Genomic DNA, 11,708 nt, shown 5'->3' with positions numbered 1-11,708 from the left:
CTGAACTCATTAAAATTTTGCACTAAGGAGCAAAGACGGTGTACCAGCCGTTCAGTGATGGTACAGCGATTGTGGCGACACGACGTAACGTCTTCATGGAACAGGGGTTACATTAGTAACATTCAGTCACATTCAACGTTACGTCAGAATGACTGATGAATTGGGATCCCTACCAAAACGCCATGATTGCGGTCCCTTCCAGCATCCTGCGTATGCTAACTGATCTCTGTCTGAAGAAAGGACAAAGAAAGGACTTACTATCTACTTGTAGGCAGTACACGAGAGGGCACAGGCTCTACACAAAGATTGTAAAACCTCGCAAACGTGCTGGGTGTCAGCCCGCAGCTCTACAAATGTTTGCCAACAAGGCGCCGTGTGCGAATGCCCAGGAGGAGCCGACACTCAGAGTGGAGTGAGCTCTCACCCCAAGGGGGCACGTCTGTTCTTGAGCTTGATACACCAAGACTATGGCATCCAAAATCCAGTGGGCCAACCTCTGCTTGGAGACATGGCCTCCATAACAGACAAAGAGCTGGTCTAAAGGTCCTGAAGCTCTGTGTGCAGTCCACGTACAAGCGCAAGGCACAAAAGGTACAAAGCAGAGCATGGACTGGGGCTGCGCTTGCAGGTTCACCACCTGATCCCTCAACGGGTGGGGGGAACCTTGGGCACATATCCAGGCCGGGGTCTCAGGATTATGTGAGAGTTGGCAGGCCCAAATTCCAGGCATGTTTCATTGACCAAAAATGCCATCAATATAGTCAGAACAATAATACTGTTAAAATGTAAGTGTCCCCAACTAAGCAAACCAGAGGTGAGAAACTAAAACTCCATCAGTGACTGAATGGAGAAAAAAACATGGGTGATCCTAGGTTCTCCACTGGCCAATGAACGAACATGGTTCATTAAAGGGATAGTTCACTTTGAAATTATATTTTGGTATGTTTTAGCTTACCTCGAGGGCATCCAAGATGTAGGTGTCTTTTTTTCCGCAGTAGTTTTAATTTTGATATTTTTATGATAGTTCTTGTCTGACAGTCATATCATGCAGGTCTATGGTCATTGTCTCAAAGAGCATACACAGAGTCCAAATAAAAACAATTCCCCATCGTCCAAATTAAACAATTCCACATCGTAAGTACACATTGATGGCCTAAGACACGAAACGAGCGGTTTGTGTGAGAAAACGAACAGTATTTATATCGTTTTTATCGCTTATACACAGCCACGTCCATCTGATCTGAGGGCGCGGGCGCTTCCTTCTGTGTGACGTGTACGCAGACTGGTGCATAGATATATATACACTAGATTTCGCATTAAAGACATTCGTTCCAATGAACTGCCGTAGCCAAGGCGACATCTGTATACTTCTATCCACTTGGTCGTGGCTGTGTTACAAGAGGTAAAAACGATATAAATACTGTTAGTTTTCTCACACAAACCGCTCGTTTCGTGTCTTAGGCCATCAATGTGTACTTACGATGGGGAATTGTTTAATTTGGACGATGGGGAATTGTTTTAATTTGGACTCTGTGCATGCTCTTTGAGACAATGACCATAGACCTGCATGATATGACTGTCAGACAAGAACGGTTTGACCTAAAAATATCAAAATTGAAACTACTGCGGAAAAAAAGACACCTACATCTTGGATGCCCTCAAGGTAAGCTAAAACATACCAAAATTTAATTTCAAAGTGAACTATCCCTTTAAGACACTGAAAAGAAAGCACGACTCTGATCGGGGGATTTACGGGTGTCTTCTTGGTGAGAAGAACACCAATCAATGAACAGGCTCCCCTTCAAAGCATAAGCGTGCCTCGTAGAGGAGGCTCTAGCTGAAGTGATCGTGTCTACCACTCCTGGAGGTAGATCACTTAAGTCCTCCACGTCATAGTGACATATGGTGCCCCGTCTCAGAGAAAGCAGGTCCTTCTCAGGGGAATCCGCCAGGGAGGGGTGGTCGTGAGAATCATTAGTTCTGGGAACCAGGTCTAGGTGGGCCAGTACCGCACGACCATCAAGACCTGCTCCTTGTCCTCCCTGATCTTGCACAGTGTCTGTGCGAGCAAGCTCACTGGGGGAAACACACACATACTTGCGTGTGTGCCAGCGCATCCTTGCCGAGGGTCCTCTCAGTCAGGGAATAAAACAACTGACAGTGGGACGTGCCTTGCGAGGGAAAAGGTCTACCTGTCTCTGAAGCGTCTCTGAAAAGGAAAAGGTCTCTGAAGCGTCTCCAAATCAGCTGGACCACCTGGGGGTGTACTCTCCTTTCTCCCGGGAGCAAGGGCTGTCGTGAGAGCTTTTCGGCTGCACGATTGAGATGGTGGGCGAGTCGAGACATGCAACAGGAGCATAGACCACACTAACGGTTGATGTACGCAGCGGTCGATGTGTTGTCCATCCGGACCAGTACATGCTTGTCCTGCAGCAACGGGTGGAACCGGCACGGGGCAAGGGACACTGCTAGCAAATCGAGGCAATTGATATGCCACTGCAGTCAAGGTCATATCCAGGAACCCAAAGCCATTGCACACGGCACCCCAGCCGGTGATAAAGGCATCTGTTGAGACAACAACATGCCTGGACACTTGTTCTAGGGCAGTGGTTCTCAACCTCTCCTGCAGGGAGCCCCTGACAAGCCATGTTTCTGTTTTAACCCTGAAATGGCACACCTGATTCAATTAATTAAAGGCTTAATGAGTAGTTATTAGAGTAGGAATTAGTCAATTAATCAATTAGTCAACTACTCATTAAGCCTTTAATTAATTGAATCAGGTGTGCCATTTCAGCGTTAAAACAGAAACATGGCATGTCAGGGGGTCCCTGCAGGAGAGGTTGAGAACCACTGTTCTAGGGGAACCTCTGCCCATAGAAAAGCAAGGTCTGACCACGGGCTGAAGGTTTGGCAACAGTCCAGTGTGTATGCCACCCGGTGTTTGCGGCTGCACCATGCCCATCTCGGGACTCTGCCGTGTAGCCAGTGCAGAAGCAGTCTCATATGAAGCAACCCGAGCAGTGGCCCGACCCAGAAGGCACAGCGTCCCGGAGTGGGGAATGAGTGTGTAGTACAACACTTACCATGATTTGGCAGGGGGTGCATGAGTAGGCACTGCGTCCTCGAACCGCACACCACTGCTTGCTGGCGATAGAAGAGGGGGGTGAGAGTGGTCACTGGTCAGGCATTGAATCGTGCACTGCCATCTTTTGGGACCCAGAGATTGAGGAAACTGCTCTTTTGTTGAAATTTTGGATACTGCTGACCGTAGGGCCAGTGGCAAAACAGAAATTTGACAAAACAAAATATTCTCCTTCCGGCCCTCCTCCGGGGGAAGAGCATCAATCCATCCATATATATCTACAAACATTGATATTTGATACGATTAGTCATGATTAATCGATTTTGACAGTACTAATATATATGTTGTAAATATTCAACAGCTATGGCTTTTACAGTAGGAGAAGAAAAGGGAAGAGAAGAGCTGTTATATAAGGACAGGCTGCAGTACTGCAGGAACGCAGAATAAAGCTACTGACCCCATTTCAAAAGCAACATTGAACAGTTAAAGCTTACAATTCAGATCTGCATTCCAGTCACACCTGAAGAAAATATCAAATCTCATTATGCATTTTAACATGTGAGCAAGGGATGTTTGCCTCATTAAACAACACTAATTACACAGTCTTTCACATACTTTTCATCATTGTCCATTTCTGTTTGTATATGGGGAAGTCAGACTGTTATAAAGTGACACTCTTTTTAAGATATTAAGTCAAACATGTTTAAGTGATCAAACGTGTTCAGGGTGCTAACACAAGTGAACACAAGGGGGCACTAGAGCATTACCTCGATTATTGGTATTTGAGGGTTCCTCTGCTGAATGAAGAACTGGCCTCTTTTTCTTTTTTCTCCTCCTCTCCCAGTCCCTGTTCTTGGCAGGGTGGCATTGCAGTGGCAGGCACGGGTGTCACCAGCTGACACCACACACACCGACTCTATTCAGCTAGCCCACGTCACAGGTACACAAACCAGGCTTTTTTTCTGAGTCATGTTCTCACTTCCGAGAAGCCCAGGGTGAGGTGTGGAGACACTTTATCAGGGTTGCATTTCCTAAAAGCATTGTAAGCCTAAGTAGATTGTAGAAGCATTGCCACCAATGGTCTCTATACGATCAACTTAGTTCATGATGCTTTTGGGAAACGCAGCCCAGGACACTGAGAGTAGAGAGTTGGAATCGAACATGTGTTTTAACGTCCTCTCTTTTTCGCACTGCGCCGTCAGCAGTTTTCCCACAGGCATAGCATTACCAGCTGTGCTTCTGGAGCAGGGCCCTTTGTTACAAACATCTGATTTTATGGTCTTGTTTTGCACTGGCTCTTCAAACAGTATCTATCTATCTATCTATCTATCTATCTATCTATCTATCTATCTATCTATCTATCTATCTATCGATCTATCTATCTATCTATCTATCTATCTATCTATCTATCTATCTATCTATCTATCTATCTATCTATCTATCTATCTATCTATCTATCTATCTATCTATCTATCTATCTATCTGTCTGTCTTTGTTTCAGGTAAACTAAATAATTTACGCCTGCTTTATGTATGCTTTGAGCCATGATTTCCGGCCTATGAACCGGTAACTTGTAGGGCTTTATTCTGTTTGGAAAGCTATCGACCACCATGAATCACTGCCTTCATAAACAGAAAAAAACAGCAAATTAACATGCTATTGAGTTTATATCCAAAACCCACTTCCGGAGTCGATTCTTTTGCCAGGCTCCGTGAAAGAGTCTCTGTGCATGTTTCCCTCGCACATCTGTTGGAGTTTCTCTATCTTTAAAGTTTGGCTCAATGTTTATTTTATTATTTTTTTGGCTTCTCTAGGTCTAGGATATGCGCTCTGTGCGGATGCTGTTATGAATCATTTGCTTTTATATTCTGGACAGACCAAATCGACTTAAAAGAAAGTGGCAATAATTACTTTAACATGCATCAGAGAAAACTAGTCAAGCCAAACCTAATGTGCCATGAAGAAGAAGCCTTTTCCAAGACTACTACCGGCAGTTCCAATGAGACCAGTAGACAACCAGTTTTTGAAAAATAGTGGCTTCCAGTCAAATCAACTTTTTAAATCAACTTTTTGTTGGTAAATTTTAGTATGATGTCTATTGAATTTAGTTTTGTGCTACTCAGCGTCGACATCCTTGGCACAGTTAGTTAAAGTCCCAATGAAATCAACATTTTGGGGCTTTTAGTATGAATATCTTAAGCCTTACTGTTATCTATAAACTAGTGTGCTCCAAAATAATTGCAAAATTCGCATTAAGAAGATTGCATCCAAAACTTACAGTCTCTCACTTCCACCAATATGGATCAATCATTTTGATTACATCACTCTACACTTCAGCTTCTCATCAGATTTTCTGTCCAATCAAATGCTCTCTAGAATCCGAAGCTCCGCCCCCTACATTATAAATAGAAGGGGCCTTGAATAACGTACATTGATTGTAATTTACGTGTGCACGTCACGAGTGCAAGCATGAGCAATAAGTTGACCCGGCAACAACTTGAGGGTAAGCGATGACAAAAAATAAATTTTTGGGTGAACTATCCCTTTAAGGCAAGGAAAATATTGAAAAAAGAAAAACAAGATCCCCAATACCATACCGAAGAAAAAAACCTTAAACCACATTAGCTTTACTTGAGAAAAAGGAGTAGAGAGGAAGAGAGAAGATTTCTGTACTGATTTATATATTTCATTGACAGTAGGTTCAGCCCTACAGTCTTACTGAGGAAGATTTGTGTCCCATTTTGAAACTAAACAATAGGAGTGCTGTCATGCAATTTAATCTAAGCCCAATTCAATTACGGAGGATACAAAGACATAAGCTTCAAGCTTCTGTGATATGATTAGAGAGATTGAGGTAGACATCAGTCGACTGAGTCATTTCTCCCTTCATTACACAAAACATGAGGCCCACGTTCAAGTAACCTATCAAGGCTGCTCTCATTTAGTCTGCTATCTATCGTTTGATTGAAGTAAAAGATGAAGTACGGAGACTGCAATTATTAATAATTATGTGTGTCAATATTTTGTACAATGCCAATAGGCCTATAGCAGTTCAAAGATACTGGCATAGCCTAACCTGTTTTTCAATTTCCAGACAGAAGTTTTAAGTCCCCCTGTGGTGAATAGCATTTCATGTTGTTTGTAAGTCTATGTGGTGTTTTTAATATACTTTAAGACAAACACTTTTGTTCAAAGTGTTTCTGATGATTGTTAGAAGAGGCAGACTGAGATGCGAACGGGAACATGATTTGTGTAGCATTAGCAGCAACACATTATTAGCTGTTTGATAACATAGTCAAGCAAAAGGCTAATCATACCTTTATGTGTCCGACGTTGTAAAGACTGATATCATGGTGCGTTTACCACAGTTAGTTGGCAAAGTGAATCTCTGAGCTGGTGTGAGTGAGTGGAGGCGGGTCTTATCAGCATATTCATTGATCCGCATATACTAAATGAGGCAAGGGTGTCGAGTTACATTCAAGCTGAGGGGTTTTTTCACAGGAAAAAAACGTCTCGGTTACTAAATGTAACCTCGGTTACCAGAGAGAAGAGTAAAAGTATTGCGTAAGGCTAGCTTACGCTATGGGAAAACTCCTTTTCTCGAGAATATTGAAGCCAAAATTATCCTTATAATTTGATGTAAAATGCAGTGCAGCTGCACAGCAGAGCATTCTAGCGCTGATTGGCTGTGCTGCGGCAACTGCACAAACCTATGGCGAGGTGGCTGAGCCACGTGAACCTATCAGGACCCCATCACGTCAGAGCCCGCCAATATGGGCGTGGCTTAAGCCTAAAAGAAGCCCATTTTCCGCCACAGGAATTTAGGTTAAATCGACTGAAGCGATCGACCCGATCTAAGCACAGTTGCACGGCGGGTTACGCAATACTCGTAATACTCGCAATACCTTCTCTCAGGGAACCGAGGTTACGTTTAGCCAACCGAGACGTTGCCTTTCGAGAGTACTCTCGTATTGCGTAAGGCTAGCTCTACGCAATGGGAACCCCATTTAAAACGGCGTGCATGCTTATAACCCACACATACTATGGCCTGGGAAGGAAGCCCGGGGCCCATAGAAGAGTAAGTTATGGCCCCAAAAAGAGACCAACGTCAGTGGGCCTTATAAGGGGATATGTATAACTAGACCAGACAGTGTCGGGCCTTATAAGTGTTATATATTATATAGTACAGAGGAAATATATTATATAGTGCTTAAATGTTTTTCCTATATGGAAAGAACCTTAGCTTGCAAAGCGGGAACTTCCAAGTTTTTGAACTTGATAAAACGTGGACGGAGAAGCCCAGCCTGCCGCCGCACAGATATCTAAAGCCCAAGCCCATGAGGAGGCCATGCCTAGTGGAATGAGCTCTGACGCCCATGAGGCAGCAGAGACCTTTTGACTCATATGCCAGCGAGATAGCATCTACTATCCATCGCGACAATCTCTGCTTCGTGATTGCGCAACCCCTGGTGCGACCACCGAAGCAAACAAAGAGCTGTTCCGATTGCCTGAATGAGCCTTCCATGACTTTGTCAGCTCGTCATGAACTTCAGGGAAGAAGGGGGAGGGCCTTAGCGGAGGAGCTTGACGGCGACCTTGCAGGAACCACTCGTCCAGCCTGCTTCGCGAGGGTTTCACGGGCAGAGACCAATCCAGCCCGAGGTCTCCCACGTTCTTCGTCAGGAGTCTCATTAGTTCAGCGTTGAGGGAAGCCCTGACGCCACCAGAACTGTCCTGAGCAGAACACGCGGGGTCCGCGATAAAGCCCGACCATTCCTCACTTTGTGACGCAGCGATGGAAAAGCTGTCATCTTCATCATCCTCCGCTTCTGGTCCGCGGAAGGAAACCGGAACGGGCGCTAGCTGAGAGGGGCGCTGTTCATCCTGCGTGAACAAGACCGGTGAAGGAGGTTCTGAGAGCGATGCACGCGGGGATATATCCGGCGTGGGCTCGCTCGTGCGCTCTGGCATTCTCTGTCCGCGGCGCTTCTTCCTGCGCGGCCCGAGCGAGAGAGGAGGGAGAGCGGGGGGGGGTACTCGTTAAAAACGGCTAATCGAGCTCGCAGGGTCGACAGCGTCATTTCGTCGCACTTGGAGAGTGCAGCATCGGCGTGGTCATGGCCCAAGCACGCGGTGCAGAGGATATGACGATCTCCGCCGGATAGAGGGCCTTCTCAGTCCGGAGGTCAGCGTCAGCGAAGGTACGTGAGCTGAAGGAGATAAAATCTAAATTCTTATGATGGAAAATGGGCTTCTTATAGGCTTAAGCCACGCCCATAAGAAATAAGTAGTATTCCTATAGCGTAAGCTAGCTTTACGCAGTACTAGATTATTCTCAAAAGGGAACTTTTACATATGTGATCAAATATGAGTTTTAAGGGATAAATTTATTGACTACAGAAGGACTTAAAAAAGAAATTAGGAACTGACAAAATACAAAAAAAGCTCACTGCCACATCATCATAGTCTTGACATTTTTTATCTATTTAAGATTCAGAAATTCTAAATATAGAATGAGCCTAAAGTCAGACATTTCTAAATGTAAAATGATATAGTGTTGTTCTCTCCCAGGTATCGCTGTGTCTGTTCAGACAAGACTAATATGTTTAGCCAAAGGGCTAATGCTGTACAACAAGCTGGCAGGCCAAGATTATTTAGTCCCGCCCAATGCATGTGAGACCAACCTATGGAGGAAATCTGATCCAGTGCGAGTAGGGCAGCGCACAGCCTCGGGGAACAGATGCATTATGGGGGAAGAGATCTATTACTTTATTTATATTTTTCCCCAAAGTACAGCAATTTCAAATAGATAAAAAAGGAACAAATACATGAAATCTTCTGATAAATCCAACATCAAATAAACAACGGGTAAAATTATTATTGTAATAGGGACTTAAAAGAGATTTACTTATTTGATTTTGCAAAGTTTGATCATTGCAAAATAAAACTCACATTGTCTAGAGAAAATAATCCACCAATATTATAGTTCTGACTAAATAAATATTTAAAGGGGTGGTTGATTATGATTTTGTCACGAGTATGGTGCGGATGAAGACAGGCTGAGGCCCAAAGTTCCAATTCAAACTTTTACTAGAATCAAACTTAAACAAAACTGGTACAGGCAAGGGTAACACTCTCCATACAACGTAACATAAACAAACATAAGCATAAGCATTGACCGACAACTCAAGGGTGAGAGACAGGAACTTAAATACACAGATGACAACGAGTGACGACAGGTGATGATGATGATGATTAACAAAGACTAATTAACTAAACAGGTGACGAAAATGAACTAATGAAAATGACGACAGAGATGATGAAAACACTGAAGATGGAAAACAAACTAAAAGTCCATGATAAACAACAGAAAACACATTAACAATGTGACAGAACCCCCCCCTCCCCCCAGGCGCGTCCTCGCGCCGTAAAACATCCAAAGGGGTGGGAGGGTGGGCGCCCTGGAGGCTGATGAACAGGTGGCCGATCTGGAGCAGGAAGCCTCCAGGGCGGAGCAGGATGAGGGCGTGGCCATGGCGGAGCAGACGGACCCTCAGGCGTCCATGGTGGTGAGGACCCTTCGAGTGGCCACGGCGGAGACGACCCCTCGGGCGGCCACGGTGGTGAGGACCCTTCGGGCGGCCATGGCGGTGAGGACCCTTCGGGCGGCCATGGCGGTGAGGACCCTTCGGGCGGCCATGGCGGTGAGGACCCTTCGGGCGGCCATAGCGGTGAGGACCCTTCGGGCGGCCATGGCGGTGAGGACCCTTCGGGCGGCCATGGCGGTGAGGACCCTTCGGGCGGCCATGGCGGTGAGGACCCTTCGGGCGGCCATGGCGGTGAGGACCCTTCGGGCGGCCATGGCGGTGAGGACCCTTCGGGCGGCCATGGCGGTGAGGACCCTTCGGGCGGCCATAGCGGTGAGGACCCTTCGGGCGGCCATGGCGGTGAGGACCCTTCGGGCGGCCATGGCGGTGAGGACCCTTCGGGCGGCCATGGCGACCGTGTCGGCAGGGCCTCCACGATCCCCTCAGAGGACTTATTGCCCCCCCCCAAAATTTTCTTGGGGAGGTCAGCACTGGACTGGACCCGCGGCGAAGAGGACTCTGAGCTGACCGGGGCCAGCGGCGAAGGCGGTCCTGGGCTGGACGGGACCAGCGGCGAAGGCTCTGGGCTGAACGGGACCAGTGGCGAAGGCCCTGGACTGGACGGGACCAGCGGTGCAGGAAGCTCTGGGCTGGACGGGACCAGCGGTGCAGGAAGCTCTGGGCTGGACGGGACCAGCGGTGCAGGAAGCTCTGGGCTGGACGGGACCAGCGGTGCAGGAAGCTCTGGGCTGGACGGGACCAGCGGTGCAGGAAGCTCTGGGCTGGACGGGACCAGCGGTGCAGGAAGCTCTGGGCTGGACGGGACCAGCGGTGCAGGAAGCTCTGGGCTGGACGGGACCAGCGGTGCAGGAAGCTCTGGGCTGGACGGGACCAGCGGTGCAGGAAGCTCTGGGCTGGACGGGACCAGCGGTGCAGGAAGCTCAGGGCTGGACGGGACCAGCGGTGCAGGAAGCTCTGGGCTGGACGGGACCAGCGGTACAGGAAGCTCTGGACTGGACGGAACCAGCGGTGCAGGAAGCTCTGGGCTGGACGGGACCAGCGGTGCAGGAAGCTCAGGGCTGGACGGGACCAGCGGTGCAGGAAGCTCTGTGCTGGGCAGCGATGAGGGCTCTGTGCTGGGCAGCGATGAGGGCTCTGTGCTGGGCAGCGATGAGGGCTCTGTGCTGGGCAGCGATGAGGGCTCTGTGCTGGGCAGCGATGAGGGCTCTGTGCTGGGCAGCGACGAGGGCTCTGGCGCAGGGTCAGCGGGCTCAAGAACTGGCTGGACGCGAAGATCTGGCTGGACGCGAAGATCTGGCTGGATGTCTCCCACAGTGAGTGAGGAACCACACACCCAAAGAGCTCTGTCCATAAACTCAATAAAAGGTCTATCTAAGTCCCTGAGCAGCAATATCTGGGCTAGAGGATCATCAAGTCCTCTCCAGAACCGTTGCTTCAAAAACTCCTCCTCCCAGTAAACATCCTGATGAAGATGAAGGTAAACTTCCACCAACTCCTCCAATGAACTCCCATTCTGATTGAACAGAAATGCCTCCATAGCGTTTTTGGTCGGTCAATCTGTCACGAGTATGGTGCGGATGAAGACAGGCTGAGGCCCAAAGTTCCAATTCAAACTTTTACTAGAATCAAACTTAAACAAAACTGGTACAGGCAAGGGTAACACTCTCCATACAACGTAACATAAACAAACATTAGCATTAGCATTAGCATTGACCGACAACTCAAGGGTGAGAGACAGGAACTTAAATACACAGATGACAACGAGTGACGACAGGTGATGATGATGATGATTAACAAAGACTAATTAACTAAACAGGTGACGAAAATGAACTAATGAAAATGACGACAGAGATGATGAAAACACTGAAGATGGAAAACAAACTAAAAGTCCATGATAAACAACAGAAAACACATTAACAATGTGACAGATTTCACTTTTCTAACTTTAGTTAGTGTGTAATGTTGCTGTTTGAGAATAAACAACATCTGCAAAGTTACAACGCTCAAAGTTCAAAGCA

The sequence above is a fragment of the Phoxinus phoxinus genome (assembly GCF_949152265.1).
Source record: "Phoxinus phoxinus genome assembly, chromosome: 15".
NCBI lineage: Eukaryota > Metazoa > Chordata > Actinopteri > Cypriniformes > Leuciscidae > Phoxinus > Phoxinus phoxinus.
Note: the sequence above shows the minus strand (reverse complement) of the source record.